The sequence below is a fragment of the Saimiri boliviensis genome, chromosome 1, assembly GCF_048565385.1.
Source record: "Saimiri boliviensis isolate mSaiBol1 chromosome 1, mSaiBol1.pri, whole genome shotgun sequence".
In the NCBI taxonomy this organism is placed as follows: domain Eukaryota; kingdom Metazoa; phylum Chordata; class Mammalia; order Primates; family Cebidae; genus Saimiri; species Saimiri boliviensis.
The window spans coordinates 107424434-107452063 of record NC_133449.1 but is presented as its reverse complement, the minus strand read 5'-3'; positions in this window follow the sequence as shown (position 1 = coordinate 107452063).

The window sequence follows — 27630 nt, the reverse complement described above, 5'->3', positions numbered from 1 at the left end:
GTCAGCCTACTAAACTGCAAGGAAATCTGCTCATAATTTAGAGGAGGGTCTTGTGTTGTTGGAGTTCCTGGAATTCCTCCAGCTTGGGAAGACACACTAAAAAAAAAAAAAAAAATACAGAGCAGCTGTTTTAAAATAAAAAAGAAAGAAAGAAAGTGTTGATCCTTCTCTTCATCACCCCACTCTGCATTCACATATCTCCCTCAGACTCCCCTTGCATATAATTTTTTCCATTCAAGCCTGCCTTATGAGTTCACCATAACTTAATTTCACATTTATTGATGTCTACTGTCTGTCTGCTGACCACAGAAGAGGCTACTTTATGTATATCTCATCAACTACTCACCACATAGTAGACATATGATGTAACTAACTCCATTTACATATGGGAAAATTGGTATAGAGACTTTAAGTCATTTGCCAAAATTCACACAGCTAGAATGCATTGGAGCCTGGGTTTCAATTTTGAAACCAAAGCTCCAACTATGAAGGAAAAGAAAATGATCAACTGGACTACAATAAAATAAAAAAGTATATGCATAAAATACATCATTAAATTTATCTATAAACTTATCCAAATGATAAATATAGCTTAAACATTCACCTTAACATCTTAATTATAACTTAAACATCATCTATATATCTATTTACCTAGATAAGACACTAAGACAGACAGACAGACAGACACACACACACACACACACACACACACACACACACACAGAGAGAGAGAGAGAGAGAGAGAGAGAGAGAGAGAGAAAGACAAAGAGAGAGAATTTACATCTTAAATTACATTTATTGATTTCCATACATGATTACTGGATACTGGAGACATGAAGACACTATTCTCAAAAAGTCCTGTCATATAAGGCAAATCAATTTCCCCTTTTTGGGCTTCAGAAAAAAAATTCTGATTAAAATGAAGAAATATGCAATGAATTAAATAAATATGTAGAGGCCAGTTTAAAAAATTTCTGTTTGCAAATTCCAGGTTTACTATTTTACTAGCTTCTGAACAAGTAACTTCATCACTCTGTAACAGTTTTATCATCTGCAAAATAGGAAAACAATAGTAAATATCTTACATGGCTATGCAAGCATTAAACAAAATCGTGTATTTAAAATACTCAGTACATTGCTGTTAAAAAAAAAGCAAACCTCAAACTGTGCTATTCCTTTACTGTCATACCAACATAAAAATCATCAAAACGGATGACTTCTGTTAACAAATGGGGGGTGGGGAGGAGTTCTTGCCACCACCACAGTTCATTCTGTAGCAGGAGTCAACTGGGTGTCTTCCAGTTCAATTTCGATACTGTCTACATGGAAGGTGTCAGATCTCACAGGTTGAGTGGTCAGTCTCAAGACATGCCCCCTTTTAGATACCAGGTCTCTGGAACTTCTGAATGACAGGCTTCAAGTAGGGGTTCCCACAGCCCCCTCTTTGGGTTTGATTAATTTGCTAGAGAAGCTCACAGAACTCGGGGAAACACACTTACCAATTTGTTATAAAGTATACGACAAGGGATACAGAGGAGGAAATGCTTAGGGCATGGTATTGGGGGAGTGCACAGAGCTTCCATGCCCTCCCTGGGTGCACCACCTTCCCAGAACCCCCAAGTGTTTAGTGATCCAGAAGCTCTTGAACCCTGTCTTCTCAGGTTTTTATATAGGCTTCATTACATAGGCATGGTCAACAACCATGCAGAAATGCCACTGGACAAAAAGCACATGATCTAAACCCAGCGAGGCCTGACAGATTTTTCTTGGCATCTCTGTCTAGCATTCCTTCCTCTAGTGTATGGAGCAAGACACTCTCTGAAATGAGCCTCTTTTGACCCACAGTTGGATTACAGACTACCCTGGGCTGGTGGAAGAAGGAAAGGAGAAAACTGGAAAAAGAGATTCTGTTTCCTGATGCCGCTTCTAGGGCCTAGAGACACCCTCATATTATAACAAGGGCTATGGGAGTTATGAACTTACTTTTGGACATGAATTTAAGAAAGGACAGGGATATAAGAGTTTTATAGAAGTAAAAGCCTCACCACCAGTGAGAAAAGAAAGCAAAAATTCAAAATACTTCAGGAATAATAACCAGTTGCATATGTGCTAACTACCTAAAGAAATTCATACAAGAGATTGAGAAAACCTAAAGAAAATTAAAACCTAAAGTAAATTGAAATGTTGTCCCTGATACTGATGAGTTTGGAGAGCTGGCACTGGCTCCTCTTAGAGAGTGGGTATCTCTTTAAATGCCCACTTCCTCAGAGATTTCTTGACCTCCCTGAAAAGATAAAGTGTTCTTGTTAAAACAATTTGAGGAACCCCACAGTTCTCCTTCACACTGTCCGCTGTCTAAGACCCTGTACTTCACTCTGAGATCATCTGTCATCTTAGATAATAGGCAATCATTTTGAATGGTCTCTGCTTTCTGTCTCTGTCATCGAATGGTAAATCATATGGGGGAAGAGACATATCCCTTGTTCACGATTTCCCCTCATCTTGCCCACAACAGTACCTGGCACAAGTGGCAAATAAAATAAGGTGAGAATAAGCATGAGAATGATTGTTACGAAATGAGGAGAGGAGAGATACAGAAATGTGGAGAATGAGGGATGCTGGGGTTTCATGCTAACCTTCTAAATCCAGGTTTCGAGCTTTTCCTTTTATTGCACCAGATTCTTTCCTTCTCTCCTATTTTCCACAATTTTTAAACTTTTGCTTGTTTGTTTGTTTGAGACAGAGCCTTGCTCTGTTGCCCAGGCTGGAGAGCAGTGATGAGATCACAGTTTACTGTAGGCTTGACCTCCCAGGCTCAAGAGATCCTCCCAAGTAGCTAGGAGTACAGGCGTGCACTGCCACACCCAGCTAATTTTTGTATTTTTGGTAGAGATGGGGTTTTACCATGTTACCCAGGGTGGTATCAAACTCCTGAACTCAAGCCATTTGCTTGCTTCTGCCTCCCAAATTGCTGGGATTCTAGGAATGAGGTGCCATATCCTACCATTTAAACCTTTATTTGTTTAAAATAAATAAACTAGATGTGGGGCTGGCCATTTTAAGAGGTCTCAGGGAAGCCTTTTCTACTGACTGGCTTGATGCATAATTTGACTCACACATCAAACGTAGGCAATGGAGAACCTGCGGTACTGTAGTCATCAGCTCACTTTTATTTTTTATTATTTTATTTTATTTTATTTTTTGAGACAGGATCTCCCTCTATTGTCCAGGCTGGAGTGCAGTGGTGTGATCTTGGTTCACTGCAACCTCTACCTCCCAGGCTCAGGCAAATCTTGTGCCTCAGCCTTCCGAGTAGCTGGGATTACAGGCGCACACCATCACACCAGCTAATTTTTGTATTTTTAGTAGAGACTGTGTTTTACCATGTTAACCATGGCTGGTCTCAAACTCCTGACCTCAAGGAATCTACCCACCTTGGCCTGCCAAAGTACTGGGATTACAGGTGTGAGCCATTTCATCTGGCCCTTATCATTGGCTCACTTTTAGTTGAGCCCAAATAAGGCACAGCTGAGGGAGAAAAGTGATTAGCTTGTGGACAGCTAATGTCAGTCACCTTGATGAGGTTAGCAGATTTAAGATCTACAACACCACCTCAAAGGTGGAAAGAGATGCTTTTAACAGACAACACTCTTTGAACCTAAATCTGCTTCAGTCCTGGGTCACCTTAATCCTTCCCTAGATTGAGAAGTCAATCTAATGTTTGCTTTTCCCAGGCATATCTTTACAGACAATTGGAAATAAAATAAACTCCGAGATTGAGTGCAGCCCATGTGGCATCATTGTACATACAGCACTTTCTCTGGCTCATTATTATTGACCTGGCCTGGTCTACTACCCTGTCTCAGTCATCGCCCTTAGTTATCAGGTGAGGCCCCAGCATTTTCTAGACACCTGTTAGTACCTGGTATACTGCCAGAAGGAAACTCAGAAGAACCATCATCCTACCCTCCTATTTTAATATGATGATTGCATTGGACCCAGAGAGGAGAAATGATTTGGCTGAGGCCTCACATTATGAACCATTAAGATGGAGATAAATCTAGAACCAGGTACCCTTGACCAAAGTCAAAAACCAGGTATGCTTGACCTGAGTCATGTATACTATTGGGAGAAAATTGCAACTTTAAAAAATTTTTCTTTTCTTTTTTTTTTTTTTTGAGTCAGGAGTCTCACTCTGTTGCCCAGGATGGAGTGCGGCAGTGGCATGATCTCAGCTCACTGCAACCTCTGCCTCCTGGGTTCAAGCGATTCTCCTGCCTCAACCTCCCGAGTAGCTGGGACTACAGGCACGTGCTACTACACTTGGCTAATTTTTGTATTTTTAGTAGAGTTAGGGTTTCGCCATGTTGGACAGGCTGATCTCAAACTCCTGACCTTGTGATCTGCCTGCCTCAGCCTCCCAAAGTGCTCGGATTGCAGGCGTGAGCCACCACGCCCAGCCCCTTTCTTTCTTTTTTAAAATGCATTGTAGATACTAGAACAAGCCCAGGTGGCAGGGCTACTTCCATGGCCATACATCCAGGTCCTCATTCTACAAAGTAACTAATCCTTCTTGTACTTCCTCCCTTAAGTCAACAGAAAAGGGACGAGGTCACTTCTTCTCTCTTCCTATTTTCATTTAAGCCCAGGCTCAGGAGAAATTCCCTCTCCCTCCACCCCAACACACACATATGTCTTCATTTAAACTAAGACTTGAGGTCTACTAAATAACCCACTAAATACAGCAGCACACAGGATGGAAACCTTTTAAATCCTATTATAGTTCCTGTTAATGTCAATTTAGTGATCACTAAGGGGTGCCCCAAAGGCGGTGACTCTGATCCCTGCTACAACTACCCTCCCCAGACATCTTGGAAAAATAAACAGAAAGAAACAAGGCCCACATTTTTCATGTCTGTTAACTTTCCCACATGTGGCAACCACCTAGGTTACTGTAATAAGAAACTGTTAAAATTAAGCCCTTTTCTCCCCTGCCGTACTGGTGCTCAGAATCTGCAGGGAGCGATAAGAAAGTTCTGTCCTACTGGATGTTTTGACGTTGTCTTTTGAAATGCACAGCTATAGAATATAAAACCTTTTTTTTATTTGGTTTGTGGGAGACTGAAAATTGTATAAACAATTATATGTGAATTGGAAATGCAATCTTAAATGTTGAACAAAGGGTATATTTTCTCCTAATTCCAATCAAGGTATATTTTTCTAATGGACTCCCATGATTCAAACATATATAAAGAGAAAAATAATAAAAAATAAAAAGCCTTCACTCTTTCAGTTGGTTATAAGACCCTAGTATACAGAGAAACTTTGTAACAGCATGGGAGTCTATAATCCCCCAGCAGGAGGATTAGAAATTTGCAATGAGAGAACTCCTTAATCTTACACTTACATAAATACACATTTTTAAGATTTAAATGGTACAAATCAAAAAAATGAAGATCATTTTGTTCTTTTCTAAAGGGTACTCATAGATAAATGATGACTGGTTAGAGCCTATTGAATGTTTGAAGCATTTGTAGAATGTAATTTATTCATACCAAATACATCAGAAAAGTAACTCCAGTGTTAAATTACAGCATGAAGAAATTAAAAGGCAGAAGTGAGCAGTTGGGCTTAAATGGATGCTCTGAGGTTTGTAGAAAATGTTAAAAGGGTTCAAATGTTCATAATGTGAAAGTAAATATTTGGGCATATTGCAGGAAGGCTTTCTCCCAGTGTCAGATAATACAGTTTTTCATGGGATATGGTAGAAAGAAAAAACTGTTTAGTCTAGTTCATTTAATTTCCATATGCTTTATTAATACATGATTATACCCCAGAGATGATGCTGTTACTTCCTTTTTTCTTATTCAACTCTATCTAATTCCCCCATAAAGTTTCTTCTCCGGCAAATAAAACAATCTTTATTTTCCTTTTCCTTACTGATTTTTCTGCATTTAGGAGAAATTTCACTGGATCGATAAGGCACATATTCTTGGGAACTCGAGGGCCAGAGGCTACTAAGGAGTGCATGGTTGATAGGATCTAGGAAAACATAGACACTGCAGTCATGTGGCCCTAATTCCTTCCCGTTGTTACAAGAGTCATGGGCATAAGGAAGAAAAAGACAGGTCAAATGTCACTTGGCAAATTCATGACTTCAGCCTTAAACTTAGTATGCTGAGCTGGGTTTAATGGATAATTTATCCACCCACCTTGGCCTCCCAAAGTGCTGAGATTACAGGCGTGAGCCACTGAGCCCAGGCCCTATCATAGACTCACTTTTAGTTGTGCCCAAATAAGGCACAAATGGGGGAGAAAAGCACTCTGCTTGGCAATAGCTAATGTCAGTCATCTTGATGAGGTTAACAGGTTTAAGATCTACAACACAGCTTCGAGGGTGGAAATGGTGATTTTAACAGACTACACTCTTTGAACCTGAGTCTGCTTCAGTCATGGGTCACCTTAATCCTTCCCTAGATTGAGGAGTCGCTCTTAATGTTTGCTTTTCCCAGGCGTATCTTTTTGCGATGGTTTGAAATTGTGAATGATACCTCTCTTTAAACCCTAAGTTGCATCTTGGAATTTATCACTTTAGTTACTCTCAAATAACAACATGTTAATATGACAAGAGCAAAAAATATATACAAAATAAAACAAAACCAAAAAATATACAACTGAATAGTCAAATTAACTAAAAATGTTTAATCTTGAAGGAAATAATAAATATGCCTATAACCATATCCACAAGTTTACCTAATATCTACACTGCCACCTGGTAAATGTCAGGGAATTAAAACATCAAGATCAGCACATATTTTCCTCCAAATTGAAGCAGAAGAAAGCTCAGCAGAATATATCCATGGCTTCAGGAGCAGAAAAAATTTTCTTACACAGGACACTGAAAGTACTAACCATACTGAAAAAATAAAAAAAGATAAACTGTGCAACAATAAAACTTAAAATCTCGATCATAAAAAATCTCTGTCTAAATGAAGCAGGGAGGAAGAAATATACATATGTAGCAATAGGGGGTAATATGTACATATACATATGTAGTAATATTGGGGGAATCTTATAACCACCTGATGGGTTCTTCCTGCCTGCTGCACAAACAAAATCAACTTACCGAGGAGACCAAGGCATTTCAATAAAGAAAGAGTTTAATTGATGCGAGATCAGACACACCATGTGGGACATGGGGTTATTACTCATATCAATTTCCCCAAGAACTCAGGGATTGGACTTTTTAGGGATCATTTGGCTTGTAGGGAGAAGGAAAGTTGGGAGTGCTAATTGGTGTGATCAGAGATGAAATAATAGGGAGTCAAAGCTGTCTTTTTGTGCTGAGTCAATTCCTGACAGAGGCCACAAGACTGGATGAGCCAGTTTATCCATCTGGGTGGTGATCCATCGAGTGAGTACAGGGTCTACAAAATATCTCTAACACTGCTCTTAGGTTTTGCAATAGTGATGTTATCCCCAGGAGCAATTTGGGGAGGTTCAGAATCTTGCAACCTCCAGCTGCAGGATTTCTAAACCATTGTTTCTAATCTGGTGGCTAATTTGTTAGTTCTGCAAAAGCAGCCTAGTTTCTGGGCAGGAAGGGGGTTTGTTATCATCTTTGTTTCGAAGTTAGACTATAAACTCGCAAGTTTCTCCCAAATTTAGTTCAGCTTACACCAGGGAATGAACAAGGACAGTGTGGAGATTAGAAGCAAGATGGAGTCAATTAGATCAGATCTCTTTCACTGTTCAAACTTTCTAAGTTATAATTTTTGCAAAGGCAATTTCAATCTGAGCAAGGGCTTACCAGTGTGATATTTTCTTTTGTTCTTTGCAATGTATATATCTAACAAAGGACTCCTATGCATAATACATAAAGAACTCTTTCAAATCAATAAGAAAAAGGCAAGGAACGTTTTTTAGATGGGGAATATAAACAAATAAATGCTCAAATTCATCAGTAACTAGAGAAATTAACATAAAAGTATAATACCACAACTTACCCAAAACAATAGGAAAGAGGAAAAAGAGAAGAAACAGCCTAAGGAAAGAAGGAAGAAAGAGATGAAAGGCGAATATAAATGAATAGACACCAGCAAGTATTAATGAGAATTTGTAGTAACTAAAAATCTTCCACACTTCTAGTTAATATGTAATATAGTACAACCACTATGAAAAACTGCTTATCAATAGCCTCTTCAGCCAAAATTCTCATATCCTGTTACCCAGCAATTCTACTCCAAGCTCAAATGTACATACACATAAGAATGTTCATATGTTCACTAAAAAACATGTACGAAATGTACATTTTCAAAAATGTTCACAGTAACACATTTTTATTTATATATTTACTCATTTTATTTTATTATACTTTAAAAAAATTTTATTATACTTTAAGTTCTGGTGTACATGTCCAAAACTTGCAGGATTATTGCACAGGTACACACATGCCATGGTGGGTTGTTGCCTCCATCCACTCGTCACCTACATCGAGCATTTCTCCCAGTGTTATCCCTCCCCAACCTTCCCATGCCCTGATATCCCTTCCCCAGTCCCCCATCCCCTGACAGACCCTACTGTGTGATGCTCCCCTCCCTGTATCCATGTGTTCTCATTGTTAAACACTCACCTATGAGTGAGAACATGTGGTGTTTGTTTTTTTGTTCTCGTGTCATTTTGCTGAGTACGATGGTTTCCAGATTCATCCATGTCCCTGCAAAGGACATAAACTCATCCTTTTCCATAGCTGCATAGTATTCTATGGTGTCCATGTGCCACATTTTCCTTGTCCAGTCTATTACTGATGGGCATTTGGGTTGGTTGTAAGTCTTTGCTGTTGTAAACAGTGCCACCACTAACATACATGTGCATGTGTCTTTATAATAGAACAATTTATAATCCTTTGGATATATACCCAGTAATGGCATTGTTGCGTCAGATGGAATTTTTCTTTCTAGATCCTTGAGCAATTGCCACACTGTCTTCCACAATGGTTGAACTAATTTACACTGCTACCAACAGTGTAAAAGTGTTCCTATTTCTCCACATCCTCTCCAGCATCTGTTGTCTCCAGAGTTTTTAATGATCACCATTCTAATTGGCATGAGATAGTATCTGAATGCAGTTTGGATTTGCATTTCTCTAATGACCAGTAATGATGAGCATTTTTTCATGTTTGTTGGCTGCATACATGTCTTATTTTGAAAAGTGTCTGTTCATATCCTTCACCCACTTTTTGATGGGGTTGGTCATTTTTCCTTGTAAATCTGCTTTAATTCCTTGTAGATTCTGGATATTGGCCCTTTGTCAGATGGGTAGCTTGTAAAAATTTCTTCCCATTATGTTGGTTGCCAGTTCACTCTAATGATTATTTCTTTTTCTGTGCAGAAGCTCTTAAGTTTAAGTAGGTCCCATTTGCCTATTTTGGCTTTTGTTGCCAATGCTTTTGGTGTTTTAGTCATGAAGTCCTTGCCTATGCCTATGCCCTGAATGGTATTGCCTAGGTTTTCTTCTACGGTTTTTATGGTGTTAGTTATCATGTTAAAATCTTTAATCCATCTGGAGTTAATTTTTGTGTAAGGTGTCAGGAAGGGGTCCAATTTCTGCCTTCTGCACATGGCTAGCCAGTTTTCCCAACACCATTTATTAAACAGGGAGTCCTTTCCCCATTGCTTGCTTTTGTCAGGTTTGTCAAAGATCAGATGGTTGTAGATGTGTGGCATTACTTCTGAGGCCTCTGTTCTGTTCCATTGGTCTATATCTCTGTTTTGGTACCAGTACCATGCTGTTTTGATTACTCTAGCCTTGTATTATAGTTTGAAGTCAGGTAGCAGTGTGCCTCCAGCTTTGTTCTTTTTGCTTAGGATTATCTTGGCTATGCAGGCTCTTTTTTTTTTTTTTTTTTTGGTTCCATATGAAGTTAAAGGTGGTTTTTTGTTTTTGTTTTTGTTTTTGTTTTTTGTTGTTTTTTTTTTTTTTTTTTAGTTCTGTGAAGAAGGTCAATGGCAGCTTGGTAGGAATAGCATTAAATCTATAAATGACTTTGGGCAGTATGGCCATTTTCACAATATTAATTCTTCCTAACCATTAGTATGGAATGTTTTTCCATCTGTTTGTGTTCTCTCTTATTTCCTTGAGCAGTGGTTTGTAGTTCTCTTTGAAGAGGTCCTTCACATCCTTTTTTAGTTGTATTCCTAGGTATTTTATTCTCTTTGTAGCAATTGTGAATGGGAGTTTGCTCATGATTTGACTCTCTGTTTGTCTGTTATTGGTGTATAGGAATGCTTGTGATTTTTGCACATTGATTTTGTATCCGGGCACTTTACTGAGTTGCTTATCATCTTAAGGAGATTTTGGGTTGTGATGATGGGGTCTTTTAAATATACAATCATGTCATCTGCTGTCGATGGGTAATGACCTCACTCCCATTGCAAGTGAAATATAGGAAACAGTGATGGAGGAAAGTAGTGGTTCCATTAGAGTTAAAGGCTGAAATCTGGTTGCAGACACTTTTCTTTTTTAAAAAAAAAACCCTTCGACATTTTCATCTGAAAGTTACAGAAAGGTCAATAAAATTTGGTGTAACTTGAAACCTTACATAAAATTATATTTTAATATTTCTATAATTTACCCTGGATTCAAAGGTTCCCAGACAGTCATTGTTTCTTGCCTATAAGACAAAGATAAAGATTATCTTCTCAGTTCATATTGTTGATTTTGTGTGATAATAGTTCTCTGGCATTGACAATAAAAAATGGAGCATGCACCATGAGTATTTTGCTATTCCTGCTGTTGTTGAAATACTCAAAACTATCTGGCTTTCATCATCATCAAACATGCATTGTGCAAATATAATGCAAAAGTTTCAGTACAAATGAAGCAAATACAGTAAGGTCAAAAATGTTCTCATAACCTAAACATTTTAGAACCAAGTTGAAAAAAATTATCTCATTAAGTATTTAATTTAATTATTTTTCAGTGCTTAGGGCTAATAGTGCCTGAACAAATAGTCCTCCTTAATTTCATTAGCAGGCATTTATGAGTCCCTGTTGTGGGTGGATATGGAAGAAATATAAACTCCGGGGTATTTTTCTTTCTTATTAAGATAAAATGCAAAACAATTCATTGTAATTTTTAGGGTTAAAATAGAGTAATATTTTGAGGCTGCTTCTGGGAAGTATTCATCACCTTCCCCATTTAACAAAAGGAGGCATTAGTCCAAATCTCTGCAGCTAAAATTCATCCAGGGGACATACTTTGATTTGAACATATACTCAAATATTTCTGGGATATTAACTCCTTAATTCTAAAGAGAGCTTCAAAGCGATCACTTAAGCCTACATTTAGAATTTATTTCCATTGGTTCTTATTCTTATCCATTTTTTCTAATGGTCGAAGTTATTAATAACACAAGGATTTAGTCAGAAAAGAGGAAAAGTTTGTAGTCTTCTTTTACAGGACTCACATAGTCATGATAAATCGTCCATTCCTATTGAATTGCACACATACATCTCTTGTTTGATTGAAAAGTTCATTGTGACTATAAATGGAGGGCCCAATCTCTATTTTTCATCCCCAACTTACAGCATCCTCAAAAGCTTAGCAAGGTATTTATCTAGGGAGAGGTAAATTCCATTTCCTGTGGGTTCTCCGTAGGAATTCCTTTTCTGGATTATACAGAGAAACTCACTCTGAAAAACAAGGAGAAATGATGAATACTTATCCCAAATGATATGGCAGACCCTGAAGTAATGAGCATTTATTCAATTCAACAGCTCATATCCAGATGTTCCAGGAACAGGCTCAGTGGGGTTAGTGAGCCTAAGAAGTTACTCCACACATAAGAAGTTAAAAAAAAAAAAAAAAGGAAAAAGAGAATAGGCCACTGAAGAATGGACTTTTCCAGAAAATTTCTGCCTCTGCTGTACTTGCAGAGGGTAGAAATTTGAGGACAATGTTCCTAACATTTGTCTAATTTTGCCCCCAGTTCATCTGGGCTGTGGCATTAGACTGAATGGGAAGAAAGTCTAGCTTCATCATGTATTAATTTAAGTGACAATATGTGAGTCACTTAATCTAACTACACCTCAATTTCATCAGTACAAAGGGGTTATAATAATATCTACCTTGTAGGACCGTGGTATGAACCAAGAAAATGTCTGCTAAGTGCATCATACAGTACTTCACACAAAATAAGAATGTAAGAACTGCTGTTATTATCAGTGGTTGTTACTATTATTATTTTGTTTTCAAAATAGGGGATTCACTGTAACTGCAAATGAATTTAAACTTGAGAATTTCTTTGAATATTTGTCTTTTTTCTAGATTTCTTCAAGAAATATAAACTTGTTTATCCCAACCTTCATACATTCCCACAACTGAAGGTGGCCCTTGCAGGCCCTTCTGGTTTTGATAGGTCTTAGGACATTGCTTCACTCAAGTGCTTTGGGACACACACACACACACACACACACACACACACACACACAGAGCAGCAACAGCAGCACGTGGTTCTTTTTTTCCAGCCATTCACTCATTTCTTCTGCAAACACTTATTGCATATCATGGCTCTGTACTGTATCTCAAGATTGCCTTGGCTATGATCTTTAAGAAGACAACTTTTGTGTGTCTTAGATGCATGTTATGCATGTGTGGAGGTGGGTGGTAAGGGCATATAACTTCTAAGATTGTCAAATTTTCAGGGGGAGTTGCTACAAAGCAAAGTTAAGGGAGTGGTGTGAAGGCTTCTGAAAGTGAACCATCAGGGCAGACCCCCAGCTCGCTGCAGGCAGCCACTGAAAACAACCACCTTTCACAAACATCACTCTCTCTACTGGAGCTAAGGTCCTGGATGCCAGGTCACTGCTCCTGCTTTTTGCTACCAGATCTTCCAGCTTTGACCAACCGTCTCTGTGTAGCTTGATGGAACTGCCTTTTCCTTGGGCTTCACTCCTGTGACATTGATTGACATCTGATTTCTTCCTGAGATTTGACTGGCAACCCATCCCATTCCTGAGTTTAGCTTCAAGTGCTTCTCTAGGAAGCATGAGAGCTCACCCCAGCCCCATTTATCCACAAGGGCTGTTTTTTCTTTACAGAATTATTTGCATTTCAGGGACCTCCTTGCAGTTACTGATCTCTAGATCTGCGTGTCTGAAATTTCTTCACAGACAGCAGAAGTTTGGTTTCTCCTTTTTTCTTTGCTTCTCTTTCCCTGTATACATTTTCCTAGAATATTGTAGGTTTCTAATTCAAGTAATCATATCGTTCCATAGTTTCCAGCTTACTGGATGCAGCAGCCTCCTCTGGAGCTCATGTCTAGAAGGGTTTTAGCTAAGTCTAGTGTCTCCACAGTAAATTGATCACATTCTGCCAATGTTCATTTTCCATAACCCACTTGTATTCAGGGCTGATCTATTTTAAAAATATGAAATGAAGATCATTTAACAGCTATTGTGAAAGCCATTTACAAAGAAGCGTTTTTAGGTTTTCACTAAAGTAGAGCTCCCTGATAGGATCCCTTCTAGTCATCTCTCTGAACCTTGATATATCAACAAGGCCTGGTATTGATTAAGCCACTGGCACATAAAAGGCTGCACAGTGTAAAACAAACAAATGCAGAAAACACTATGGGTTATGTGGGCAAACAGATCTGGATTCAAGGGCCTATTTTCAGATTGAAAATTGAATCAAGTATCCTAACCTCTGAGTGTCTCATATTACTCATCCACACATTTGAGATATTGTCTACACTGAAAGTTTACATTGAATATTAAATTATATCAGATACACACACATATCATTAAATTATATTATGCATGTTTGGGATCTTATTGCTAGTAAATAAATACCTGCTAGAAAGAATAGCTATCATCATTATTCTGTGAAGAAGGAAACATTTTCTTAGGACAAGATTAATGTTAACTTAGGTTTAAAGCTGGTGTTAAAAAATAAGTAATCCCAGCACTTTGGGTGGTGAGGTGGACAGATCATCTAAGGTCAGGAGTTTGAGAACAGCCTGGCCAACATAGCAAAATCTGTTTCTACTAAAACTATAAAAATTAATTCCAGCTACTCAGGAGGCTGAGGCAGGAGAATGGCTTGAACCCAGGAGGCAGAGGTTGCAGTGAGCCAAGATCACACCATTGTACTCCAGCCTGGGTAACAGAGCAAGACTCCGTTTCAAAAAAGAAATACAAAATATTAGCTATATATGTAGATGAAAATAATTTCAAAATTCTTTAGACTGATAAACATAAGCTCCACTCCTAAACTGTCCACCAACCTCAAGACTACTTGACTGCATCAACTGGGATATTTAGTGCCTATGAAATTGACTTAAAGTCGTGCTGTCCCTTGGAACCTGTGCATCTAAATCAGAAAGGAATCAGCCCTAGACCTTAGCTTCCTCCCTTTGCTCCCTCACTGCTATGTATTTAAGAGTTTATGAGCTACAGTGCTTAAAATTACAGCCCTGAAAATTTGGGCTATATCTTGTTGGTCTCTGTAATGTTGCTTCCAGTCTCCTGCCCCTGACCAGCTCCATGGGGATATATCAAGTCTCCCACTTGAGGTTACCTCCGGCCCCACCAACGTCTTAATGTACTCTATCATTCACTCTCAGACAGGGAACTAAAAGTAGCCACTGGCTTCAACTGCTTGTTTGAAAAGGAAAAACAAAAATGAGAGAGAGAACAGAAGTGATGACAGTTCTCCCTTCCATCCAGGTCTGTACCAAAGACCTTCTCCAGGGATAACTCCCGATTCAATTAAGCTCACCTGATTACATCTGCACGTGCTGACGTGTAGCCGGGCTCCTGCCCAGCTTCTGTTCTCTCCTACTTGATGTCCCTCCATGCTCCAGAATCTTATCCTGTCAGATGTGAGTCCAATTCACTGCGCTTCAGGCAAGTGGCAAAAGAGGCATTCTGACAAGAGCTTATTAGGGGCAGTTCTGGTGAGACTCTGCAGTTCAGAAGACCACAATAACTGACAGATTGGCTTTTAAGTTAGACACTTTGCACACACGTTTCAAAGCATCCGTACACTTCAGATTGTGTGTCACTCAGGGAGACTATCATGCAAAAGTCTCCATGTATCCTGATGTTTAAGGACCAAAGTGACTGTACTCAAAGCCTTCTTAGCCTGTTTGTCTTTCCCTTGCCTGTGGCCACATCAATTTTTTTTTTTTTTTTTTTTTTGGCCTACCTGGCCTAGACATTGATAACTCCACAAATAAGCTACCATGGTTTTATTGTCTACAATTTTTGAAGTGCCCCAAAGACTTTCCTCCTTTCATTTGTGCAGTTATGCAAAACATAAAAATCAGTCTAAAACTGCATCTATTTCTATAGGTTTTCCCTAAATTTTGTGTGTGTTTTAACATTTATTTATTTATTTATTGAAATGGAGTCTCATTCTATTGCCCAGGCTGGAGTGCAGTGCTGCTATCCGGACTCACTGCAGCCTCCGCCTGCTGGGTTCAAGAGATTTCCTGCTTCAGCCTCCTGAGTAGCTGGGATTACAGGTGCACACCACCATGCCCAGCTAATTTTGTATTTCTAGCAGAGACCCGGTTTCACCATGTTAGCCAGACTGGTCTCAAACTCCTGACCTAAGGTGATCTACCCTCCTCAGCCTCCCGAAGGGCTGGGATGTATTTTTTATTTTAAAAAAATAAAACCTGAAGCCCCATATCTGTTTATTTCCTATGACATGGCATATTTTAATATATATTTAATATTTTATAATTAACATATTACTTAATATATGTATATTTAATATATTAATAAATATGTGAAATATATGTGAGTATTTTGTATGATCACATATTTTAATACATATATTAAATATATATTAATATATAAAATGATATATTTAAAATAATGTTTTGATGATGATAATAAAAATATTGATGATGAAGGTGACTAATCATAATAGTAATCTAAGGGTCTGTTTTATTTTCAATAATCAAAGGTGAACTTCTTGGAGAATGAACTGAGTCTATCTTAATGATTTTTTTTTTCTTTTCAGCATGTAGAATGACATATAGTAGGTGCTCAACAATACTGATTGAATTGGATTGAGTAATGCCTAGAGAAAAGTTGAAGCAATCCATTCACTTGGTGTATTTGGTTTTGAAACTTTAGAGTTGTTTTCATTGCAAAGACTTTTCTTTAGACCTTTTCTTTATCTTTCAAAAATGATTGTATCTTTGGAAACTACCAAGGTAAGGGTAATTGAAGGCTTGCAAATGCAAAAGATATAGGCTTTACATTTTGAACAATTTCTTTACATCAATTTTCTTGTATTATTTTATGACTAGGATCTCTTATCTAAGCCAAAGCTAAGAGCATATAAAGCAGAGATTATTCACAGGTATTTTGAATCCTATTTGGCATTCAGAATTCTGATTATTTCTATTGTATCTGGCACACTATTTCTTTTCTTTGAAAAAGTAAAATAAATGTAGCAAGAAGAGCTCCTATAAGAAAAAAAAAAAAAAAAAGATGGCGATGTCTAATGATAATGATTGTGGCCGTTAAGATGCTTATTGTCCTCCCTCATTGGAACTTCCTTGAATTTTGATCCCTGAAAAATTAAAGTACAGGGAGGCAAGGAAAGTGGGTTATTATTTCTCTGTGCACCACTGCATCTCATTACCCAATGAAAACGGAGTGAACTAGGAGCCAACCATGACATCACAGGGAAGTAGAGAAGGAAGAGTGGCTGTGGAAATAGTCATGATACAAATCACATGGTACAGAATTTCAGTCATATGAAGAAATAGTACACAGTGTAAATCTCCAGTGTAAATCTTCTCCCTTAAAGCAGAGCAGTGTTTCCGCGTGCATGTAGGTAAGTTTTGTTGTTGGTGGTGGTGTTTTTAATTTACAGAGCCTTGAAGTAACTATACTAAAAATTGCTTTCTGGGATTTTATATGCTGATGACTTAAAGCGATACTTTTTTTTTTTAATTTTTGAAATAGACATTCAGAGATTTGGAAAGGTGGGTGGATCTGCTTGTTTTGAAGCCATTGGGAAGGAATGGTTATTCTCACCCAGCCTCTCTTCTTCTACCATACTTCTCAGGGCTACCTACTATATCTGGAGCCAAAATAAAGAAGTACCCACCAATCAAGTGCCATGTTTTGTCATCTTAGTTAGAGGAAATTAATATCTAAGCAGCTCAACCAATCCAGATGTGGCATGTGCAATTTGGCTTTGTCAGGCTAGATTATGATATATTCATAAAAATGAAATAATATACAGTGTTTATATAACATTTGTTCTACTCTACTATTTGGTAATGTGACCTGGGATGCTCCATGGTGGTCCTGTGTTTCTCAGTAATTTGAAACTGTGTCTATGAGATCTAGACAAACGGTTCTCAACTAAGATCAGTTTTCCACCGAAGAGACTTTAGAGTATGACTGGAAATATTTCTGTCTCTCACGTCTTGGATGATTCCTTGGCATCTAGTAGTTAGTGCCAGAGAGGCTGGTAAAAATATTTAAATACATAGGACATGCCTCCACAACAAAGTTATCTGATCCAAAATGTCAGTGTCCAGTAGGAAAACCTGGGCTACTGCCCTTCTTCCCAAGTGATGGTCTGTGTACCGGCAGCATCAGCATCACCTGGAAACTTAATAGAAATGCAGTGTCTCATCTTTCCCCCCTGACTGAATCAGAATATTTACTTGAGTAAGACTCCAGTGGATTCATATGCTCACTGTGGTTTGAGAAGCACTAGGCTGGAGCGGTTGTCATTTGATCTTACAGGCTCACCAAGTTGCCTGAGTAGCTCTCAAATAAAGAGAAAAAAACACACTTTGCCATAGCCTTGGAGATGCTGATTCACTGGCCTAGGATGGTGATCCTGGCAGCAATAGTTTCTAAAATATTCTTAAGTTATTTTAATGTGACACCAGGGTCTAGACCTGTTGGTTTAAAGTAGCTCAGAGTGGGATGAATGTGTTTAGAATGAACAGATACCTTGGTATGCTGAGGACAGTCTGACTTACGCCTTTTGTACTGGTATATTATAGCACCCCTTTTTACTCTCAAATATGTTCTGATCTTAGAGTAAGCAACATGTTCTTTGAAAAATGCTAATTACAAAAGATTAAGATAATTGGAATTTATTAAAACTAAGAACTTTTGTTTCTCAAAAGATACCATTAACATTTTGAAAAGACACCCATAGAATGGAAATAAGCTATTTTAATGCATATATCTAATGAATAATTTGTTTACACTAAATACACAAATATTCACAAACTCATAAAACTTATTTTAAAATTGTAAAAAGAAACTCTAACAAATCAAGAAGAAAAAGACAAGACAACTTATTGGGCAAAAGACCTAGACATTGATTTCATAACAGACACTCTGCAAATGGCTAGTAAACATATAAAAAAATTCAACTTTATATTTGGGGAAATAAAAATTTAAAAAACAACAAGATATTAATACAAATCAATTGCATTTGCTAAGTGCTAAAGACTGGTGATACCAAGTATTTGGTGAGGTAACAGGAACTCTTCTCTTGCCTTGCAAAAGGAAGAACAAGTTGATACAACCACTGTGAAAATATTAGGTGCAGTTTTGCACCAAATTTCAATGTTTCAAAAAGTATGTCGATGATCAATTCTACTATTTAGTATAAACCCAAAAGAAACACATATGTTAATCAAAATGCATGCATTAAATTTCTCATAGTAACATTAGTCATCGCAGTCCAATGTTGGAAACTATCCAGATGCCCAACAGTAGAATTAATAAATAAATTAACTGGGATACATTCACGACATAAAATATTATACAGCAACAAGAGCGAGTGATCTTCAGTTAAGCATAATGACATGGATGCATCTCTCAAACATAATACTGAGTGAAAGTAGCCAGATACGAAAGCACAATTAATGATTGCATTTCTATAAAACATAAAAATGAGCAAAACTAACACATGTTACTAAAAATTTGAATAGTGGTTACCCTTGAAGAAGACAAAGCCTGCAACAGAGTGTGAAGCAGAGTCTGGTTGTTCCTGACATTCTTTCTGCCACTGAACTTTGGAATCATTCATATGTTTGTTTTGTTACATTCATTGAATTGTACACTTAGTGTATTCTTGAATATGTATAGTATACTTGATTTATATTTTAAGTATCTCATTTTGGATAATAACATTCATAGTCACCCTATTCGAGGAAATGGTCTCAGGTCAACAGTACAGGGCCTGAAGAGCAATTATCCAAAGTCAACGAGGTTAGCACTTCCTCTATTAAGCCTGAAGAATCCAGAGAGAACTACAGGGCAATTTCACACTGACCCTTTTTAGTACAGTCATTCTTAACCTTGACTGCACATTGGCATCATGTGGTGAGTCTCTAAAATTCCTGATAATTAAATCAGTAACTTTTTGTTTGTTTGTTTGAGACCAAGTCTCAGTCTGTTGCCAAGCTGGAGTACAGTGGCTCGATCTTGGCTCACTGCAACCTCCACTTCCGAGGTTCAAGCAATTCTCCTGTTCCAGCCTCCCAAGTAGCTGCAACTACAGGCGTACACCACTACGCTTGGCTAATTTTTGAATTTTTAGTAGCGGCAAGGTTTCACCATATTAGTCAGGCTGGTCTCTAATTCCTGACCTGAGGCGATCCACCCGCCTTGACCTTCCAAAGTGCTAGGATTACAGACATGAGCCACCTTGCCCGGCTAAATCAGTAACTGTTAAAGCTCTCCATGGGAAGCCCATGTGCCTAGGACTGGGAACCACTATGTTCACCCTGCCTTCCTGTGACTATGTGGACTTGTCACGTCACACTGTTATTATGATGGTCTTGACTGTAATCATCTGGACATTCTCAGTTCCCTTTGAACAGTCATTAACTTATTTGCTATCTCGATAAGCATGCATTGTTTACTAGGTATTGTGCTATGTACCAGATGCTAGGCTATATAAAGATAGATTGTAAACCTCAGGGAGCAAAGACCATGACTTTCTAGTTCTGTGCTATGCTATCAATGTCAAGCACAGGTATCTATAGCAGTCATGAGAGGAACTCTGAATACTTTATAGGAAAAACAAGAGTGAAGGAAGTATTTTAGATAAAAGAAGTAACAACATGAAGGTATGGAGCCATTACTCACCATTAAAATGAAATAACAATCTCCTAATCCCAATGATCCTGTGAGGAACTCTGGATAACTCTTAGGAAAAACAAGAGTGAAGAAAATAATTTAGATAAAAGAAGTGATAACCTGAAGGTGTCGAGCCATTTCTTTCCATTAAAGTGAAATGACCACCTTCTAATCCCAGGGCTTTAGGGGACTCAACAATTTCAGAAATGGAAGATGCAACTCCAATAATAATAATAATAAATTATGTTGTAAACACAGCTGGATTTCACTTTTCTTCATTCTCTCATAATTTTATCATCAGTGCTTTAAACAATGCCTATAGATGGTCAGTAAATATTTGTTGAATAAATTGATAATTGAACGAGTGAATGAAAATATTCTTTCAACAAAGAAAGGATAAATTAACATTATCAAATAGGCCATCCACATCCTAAGTACCTCATGTTCTTATGCTATTTAATAGTCATAGCACAATTTAAACGGTAGGCATTATTATCCTCATCTCAAAGCTTGCATAAAATACAAGGCACAGAAAATGCAAGGAATGTACAAGGTCACAAGGCTACTTGGCAAAACCCAGATTCACATTCTGATCTGTTGCAATTTAGTGCCCCTGCTCTGGGCATCCCACTCCACAGAGCAGTGTGACCATGGGTTGCCTGGCATGTAATCCATCCGGGTTCATCTGGCCCTGCTCTCCTCTGGGGCCAAGTGCCTTCCCCACGTACCTACTTCCCTCACACCAAGCCTTGCTTTTCTCTTGTCATTCATATTCATAATTCAGCATCAGATTATCTTATTAACACCATGCTGATTAAGATATGATAGAGGAGTCACTATGGAATCAGAGGTGTTTACATACCAACTAAGTGGCGATCTCCACCTTTCCAACCCTAAAGTTTTATTTGGGTCTCCTGAGGAGGAAAAAATAATTTTTGAGAATAATTATTTGTTTGGGGAAAGTAAGCTTAGAAACTGACAGTAGAAAAATGAGCAGGAAACAGCCTGGCCTTTGCAGGATTGTCCTGCTCCCTCCCTTCACCTTCTCCATCTTCATTCTCTTCCCCTTCTTCCTCTTTGTCTTTCCCGCTCCCTGAGCCCTCTCCTATCTCATTAGCATTTCTCCTCTGACCAACATCTAGTTAATACTGCAGGAACCATGGCCCTCATAAGTCACTTCTGTCTGGCATAAAAAGTGATAGGCTACAGACTATTTATGGAAATATTCAACCTCTTACTGGATAGAGATTTAAGTAAAGTTCTTACTTAGTGTTGTGGATTCAATCTATTTTGAGGATGCCTTTTGCTCTCTTTTCTCCTTTTCTTAATTTCTGTATTGGTCTGGATTTATCTTTTAATATCATTTCCCATGAACCTTTTTGAAGTTCTCATGTGTGTCTGCGTGTGTGTGTGTGTGTTTGTGTGTGTGTGTGTGTGGTGTGTATGGAGAGAGAGAGAAGGGGATTTATTTATAAGGAATTGGCTGGCTCATGCATCATAGGTACTAAGAATTTCTAAGATCTGCAGTCAACAAGTTGGAAACCCAGGAGAGCCAATGGTAGTATTCTAGCCCAAGACCAAATCCAAAGGCAGAGGAGCACTGATGTCCCAACTCAAAGACAATCAGGCAAAAAGGAAGAAGTCTTTCTTATTCAGCCTTCTATTCTATTTAGGCCTTCAACATATTGGTTAAGGCCCACTCACGCTAGGGAGAAAAATCAGCTTTATTTAATCTACCAACCCAAAGTTAATCTCACCTTGAAATATCTGCAGACACAACCAAGAATAATTTATTATTAGAAAATGTCTTTATTTTATCCTTGATTAGGTTGGCTATCTTAATTGTTTTAATCGACAAGTAATAATTGTGCATATTCATGGGATACATAGTAATATTTCAATACATGTAATATACAGTGACTAGATCAGAGTAATTAGCATATCCATCATTTCAAACGTTTCTCATCTCTTTGTGTTGGGACCAGAAATAATTTTCAACTAAATATCTGTGCATTCAATGGCCCAGTCCAGTCGACATATAAAATTAACTATCACAATTTGCATTTTAACAGTTTAAGCACTGTCCCCTATAATAATCTAATCTTTTTTCTGATGAGTTTGTTCAGTGGCTTCAGTCATATTTTTCTTTTTTTTTTTTCTGTGGATCTCAGAAGCCAGAGTCCCCTCTTCACAGACACACACACAATTTTGGACTATCACTGAGATAGACCTGCACACCACTTTCACTCCTTTTAGCTCTGATTTATTTCCGTTTTGAAAGTAAATATAGTTCTCTTCCCTTGGTATCTGTTAGAACAGCAATTTCCAAAGTGTGTTCAGAGCATGATAGGTTCCATGGTAGGTAGATAATAACATGATAGGTAAATAGTTGCTGAAGAAAGGGATAACTGGTAAATAATCTGCAAAAGAGCTCCATGTCTAAATTGTTGAGAAGCACTGAATATTACCCCCTTCTCTTGAATTTTTATGATTTATTTTATTTTGATAATGCATATTACATAGTAAGGGCTCTGAAAGGGTATTTGCTCATTTCTTCAATGTGTATCTGTTGAGTGTCTACCATGTGGAAGGCACTGTTTTAAGCACAGGGAATAGTTATTTGTGAAATACTTCTCACTCTCATGAAGCTTGCATTTCAGTTAGAGGAAACAAAATAAATGAATAAAGATAAGTCACGCAGGCAAGGAACTAAAGCATCAGGGAGCATGCTATTTTATAAGGGCATTCAGAGAAACACTCTTGGAAAACAGATATTTGAGCAAAACCTACAATGAGAGAGGAAGCCAGACGTATGGATATATAGAAGAGAAATGCAGCAGTCCTGAAAGAGGTGCATGGTTGAAACATTTCAAAATGAGCACAGGCTATGTGGCTAGAGCTACCTACGAAGAGAGTGGGAGATGAGACCAGTGCGTTAGTAAGAGACGAGGTCATCTATTTTAGAAGCCAGCATGAGGATGTCAGAGTTAATTATGTGCACGATAGCAAGTGGTTGGAAGATTCTGAAAGGGAGAGTTACATAATCTGGTTAACATTTTAGAAGGATCACTCAATGAGATTTACACACTGTGTGGCCAGGTAAGAGTGTAAGCAAGTGACCAGTTAGAAAGTGACCCCAAAGGTCCAGATGCCACAAGACTGGGGACGGGGCTAGCTTTGTAACAAACAGAGGATACTTGGAGAAGTGAACAGATTATAAAATTATATCATTCTCCAGCAAGAAGGTTGTTTAATTTTATGCAGTCCCGACCTCTTGGAATGTTTTTGCCCATTGCCTTCTCTCCAATTGGCTCTCCCCTCCATCATTTTTCAAAGCTAACAGTTTAAATTTAAATTTCTGTTTTAGTTTCTTACTAGTAAATATCATGCAGTTAATCCTTACATCTCATATATTTCCATTTCATAGTATCCTTCTGTGTGTCCTGCGTATATGCAAGTATCCATAGGAGTGGTCATGTAAATCACCCACTCATAGTTTTAAGTGGATTTGTTTATCTCCTTTTTGTATGTGAAAAATCTGTCGGTGTGTGCACCTCCCAACAGGGATTTAAGGCCTCAGGGTCAGGGACGACACTACTCTTCTGTCTTTTGCCAAGTGTAAGCCTCAGTGTGTGTACAACTTTCAGATGCCTGCATACCTTTGTCACCTCCTCCATGAAGGCCTTCTTGAGCACACATGAAGTTGAAGATGCTCCCTTCTAGGTATCTTCAGAGAGGCCTGAGTGTATCTCTGTTCTGGCCTCAACACTCTCCATCACTGTGCCACGAATGTGTGTACAAACCTCCTGTGCTGAATTATGGGCTTCTTGAAGCAGGAATTGTGCATAGCTGTCATTGCACCAGTAAAAATCTCTCACTACGAATGGCATTAAGCAGTTATGAACAAATGCCTGATGAGTGATTGGAAATATTTTATTATTTATTGGTTTAAGAAATATTAATTTATTGGTTTGTTTGTTTAAGAAATATTTGTTGGCACTTTGCAGACGCCACCTCCACTTATGTCACCACTACCCATCATGGTCAGTCAATTCCACCTTGTTCTTTGACATTGTAGTCAATGGGGAGTATTTAGGCCATATCTCCTTCCAGCTGTTTGCAAAGTTCCAAAGACAACAGAAAATGTTCATTCTCTGAGCACTGGGGAGAAAGCATTTGGCCATAAGGGTTCCACTCTTACTGGCCATAAGAATCACTACTCTGGCACAGAATTATTCCAGGGTTTACGTGCCAGATTGGTGACTTCACAGGCCATGATGACACTGGCACAAGTCCATCTACAGGGAGAAGTTTGATGATGATAACTCCATCCCGAAGCATACAAAATCTGGCACCTTGTCCACAGCATATACTGGACACTATGCAAATGGTTTCCGGTTTTTCATCTGCACTGCCAAGACTGTGTGGTTGGATGGCAAGAGTGCAGCCTTTGGCAAGACAAAAGAGGGCATGAATGTTTTCGAAGCCATGGTGCACTTTGCATTCCGGAATGGCAAAACCATCAAGAAGACCACAGTTGCCAACTGTGGACAACTCTAATAAATTTGACTTACGTTTTGTCTTAACTACCAGACTATTTTTTCTTTTTTTTTTTTTTTTGATATGGAGTTTCGCTCTTGTTACCCAGGCTGGAGTGCAATGGCGCGATCTCGGCTCACCGCAACCTCCGCCTCCTGGGCTCAGGCAATTCTCCTGCCTCAGCCTCCTAAGTAGCTGGGATTACAGGCACACGCCACCATGCCCAGCTAATTTTTTTTTTGCACCTTTTAGTAGAGACGGGGTTTCACCATGTTGACCAGGATGGTCTCGATCTCTCGACCTCGTGATCCACCCGCCTCGGCCTCCCAAAGTGCTGGGATTACAGGCTTGAGCCACCGCGCCCAGCTCCAGACTATTTTTTCTATAGCCAAGAGAGCATTCCTCCACCCCATTTGCTCACAATATCTTATAATCTTTGTGTTCTTGCTGAAGTTTTTTGGGTTCCATATTTTCCTTAGTCTGCTCCACCTCTAACTGGATTGCAGAGTTTATGACATAAAAACTATATAACAACAAAAGAAAAGAAATATTTATTAAATGCTTACTAATTAAAGGAAAATGATACTAAATACACACACATACTCTTTTACATTCTTAGATAAATTATATGGGAAGATATAAAATACATAGATAGATATAGACAGAGATTGCTACAGTTTGAATATGATTTGTTTGATCCCATTAAGCCTCACATAGAAATTTGATCCCTGATATTGGAGGTAGAAACTGGTATGAGTTGTTTGGGTCATGGGGGTAGATTTCTCACGGATGGATTGGTGCCATTCTCTTGAGAGTGAGTCAGTTGTCACTCTTAGTTTCACATAACTGGTTGTTGAAAAGACCCTGGCACTTCCTATTCTTTTTATCTTCCTTCCTTCCTCTCATCCTATGATGTCTGCTCCCCTTCTCCTTCCACCATGAGTAGAACTTTCCTGTGTCTCTCCCCAGTGCAGACGCCAGTGGCATGCATTTTGTACAGCCTGCAGAACCATGAGGCAAATAAAATCTCTTTTTTAAAAATAAAGTATTCACCCTCGGGTATTCTTTTATAGCAACACAAACTAAGGCACACACGTGCACACACACACACACACACACACACACACACACATATTCATCTGTTGGAAGAGGTGATTATGTCTATAGAGTTTTACAAGGTATAATACATACCATTATCTGATTGATCATGAGTCCGTGCTTCTCATTTAATTCCTTCATGTAAATATAGTTCTATCAAACACCTTATTTTTTCTCACAGCCTTTTTTCCATAGACACTTCTGAACTTACAAATTTCGATTTTACTTGATTAAAAACTCCAAAACCAATCTATGTCATATACCAAAACATTTGAAATAACTCTATACATTTATTAAAAATAAAGGAGGGGAATGATCAACATGAGAGCAGAGCTCAAACGTATCCTCATCAGCCTGGGAGATAAAATGATGGAGGAGGAGGTGTAGACAGTTCTGGCAGGAACTAAGGACAGCAACTGCTGTAGGAACCCAAAGGCCTTTCTGAAGCATACCCTAAGCATCTGAGCTCTGCAGATCCAGGGAACCACAACAGGTAAGAACACGTTCCTATGCTAGGAGGCTTCCTATTTTTTCAAAGAAGAGACGGTTTCTTTCTTGAGAGAGTGAGGAAAACAATACAAGTGAAAAACATAAAGTATTGCTTACGCATAGAATGTTTTTAAAGAACATTAATTCATTCAATGGGAATTCTTTCCAAAGTGAGCAGTAGGAAAATCCAGAAGGCAAGGAATGTTATGAATCTTCAGATGGCAAGTAGTTCAGAATGATTAGTCTTCGAGTGTTACTGAGGATGATAACAAATAAATGCAAGGGGCGAACCAGAGTTTAGACACTGCCCAGTGAGTGTAGTGGGTGGAGATTGGTGGAGCTTGAACATTTGTTTGGGTTTGGCACAGTGACTCACACCTGTCGTCCCTGTGCTTTGGGAGGCTGAGGCAGGAGGATCGCGAGAAGCCAGGAGTCGAAAGCTGCAGGGAGCTGTGATTGAGTCTTTGCACTTCATCCTGGGTGAGAGTAAGATCTTGTCTCAAAAAAAAAAAAAAAAAAAAAAAAAATCCTAAATTAGTCAAATGGTTGAATGTGATTTATCTAGGCTGTCCCCCAATTTTTCCTACAGATGCTATTGACTCTGATATCAATATTTTTCTCAACCAGTGCATCAGAAGATAAATATATTGAAAAACAGATCAGGGCATTCATCAGAGAACACTGAGACCCATGTGTTTAGAGAACATAAGATCTGTCTCCTAAAGATAACGCACACAAAGGGCTTGATAAATCGGTAGCATGATGTCTTTCATTTGGTAGATGGGATTGGCTTGAATTAATGCTGGGAAAGGTTATTTATGTTCCCAAATTCCTTGCATTTGCTTTATCTGAAATTCTTGTGTCATTGTGAGGAAAAAATTGATACTGATGCAAGTGACAAAAAGGCCAGCTAAAATTTGTGGGAAAATAAATCATAATTATCTTTATCCCAATTATCATCGACATTCCTTTGCTCAGATAATTAAACATAATCCACATTTTTTTCTCTTTAGACCTAAAAGTCAATACAACAATAGCAGTGAGCCTATGCATTTAAGGAATACATTAAATATGATAAAATGATTTATATGCAAGTTAATATCTAACAGTGATAAGCTAAGCTGCTGCTGTCTTATAAGTAATACCTTTTGTGAATGGTGTTTTCATGTTATAGTTCTCTGTCTTTTTAAAGGCAGTCTTATGAAGAAAATCTTTTTTTTTTTTTGGATAATAATTTTGGAGGACACTGTAGGTTCTTTTGTTTGTATCTACCTGAAACATTCATTAAATAATTGAGGATTCAGGAAATAAATGCTTATCTCCATAATAACTAACATGGTTTCTCTTTCTATGGGCT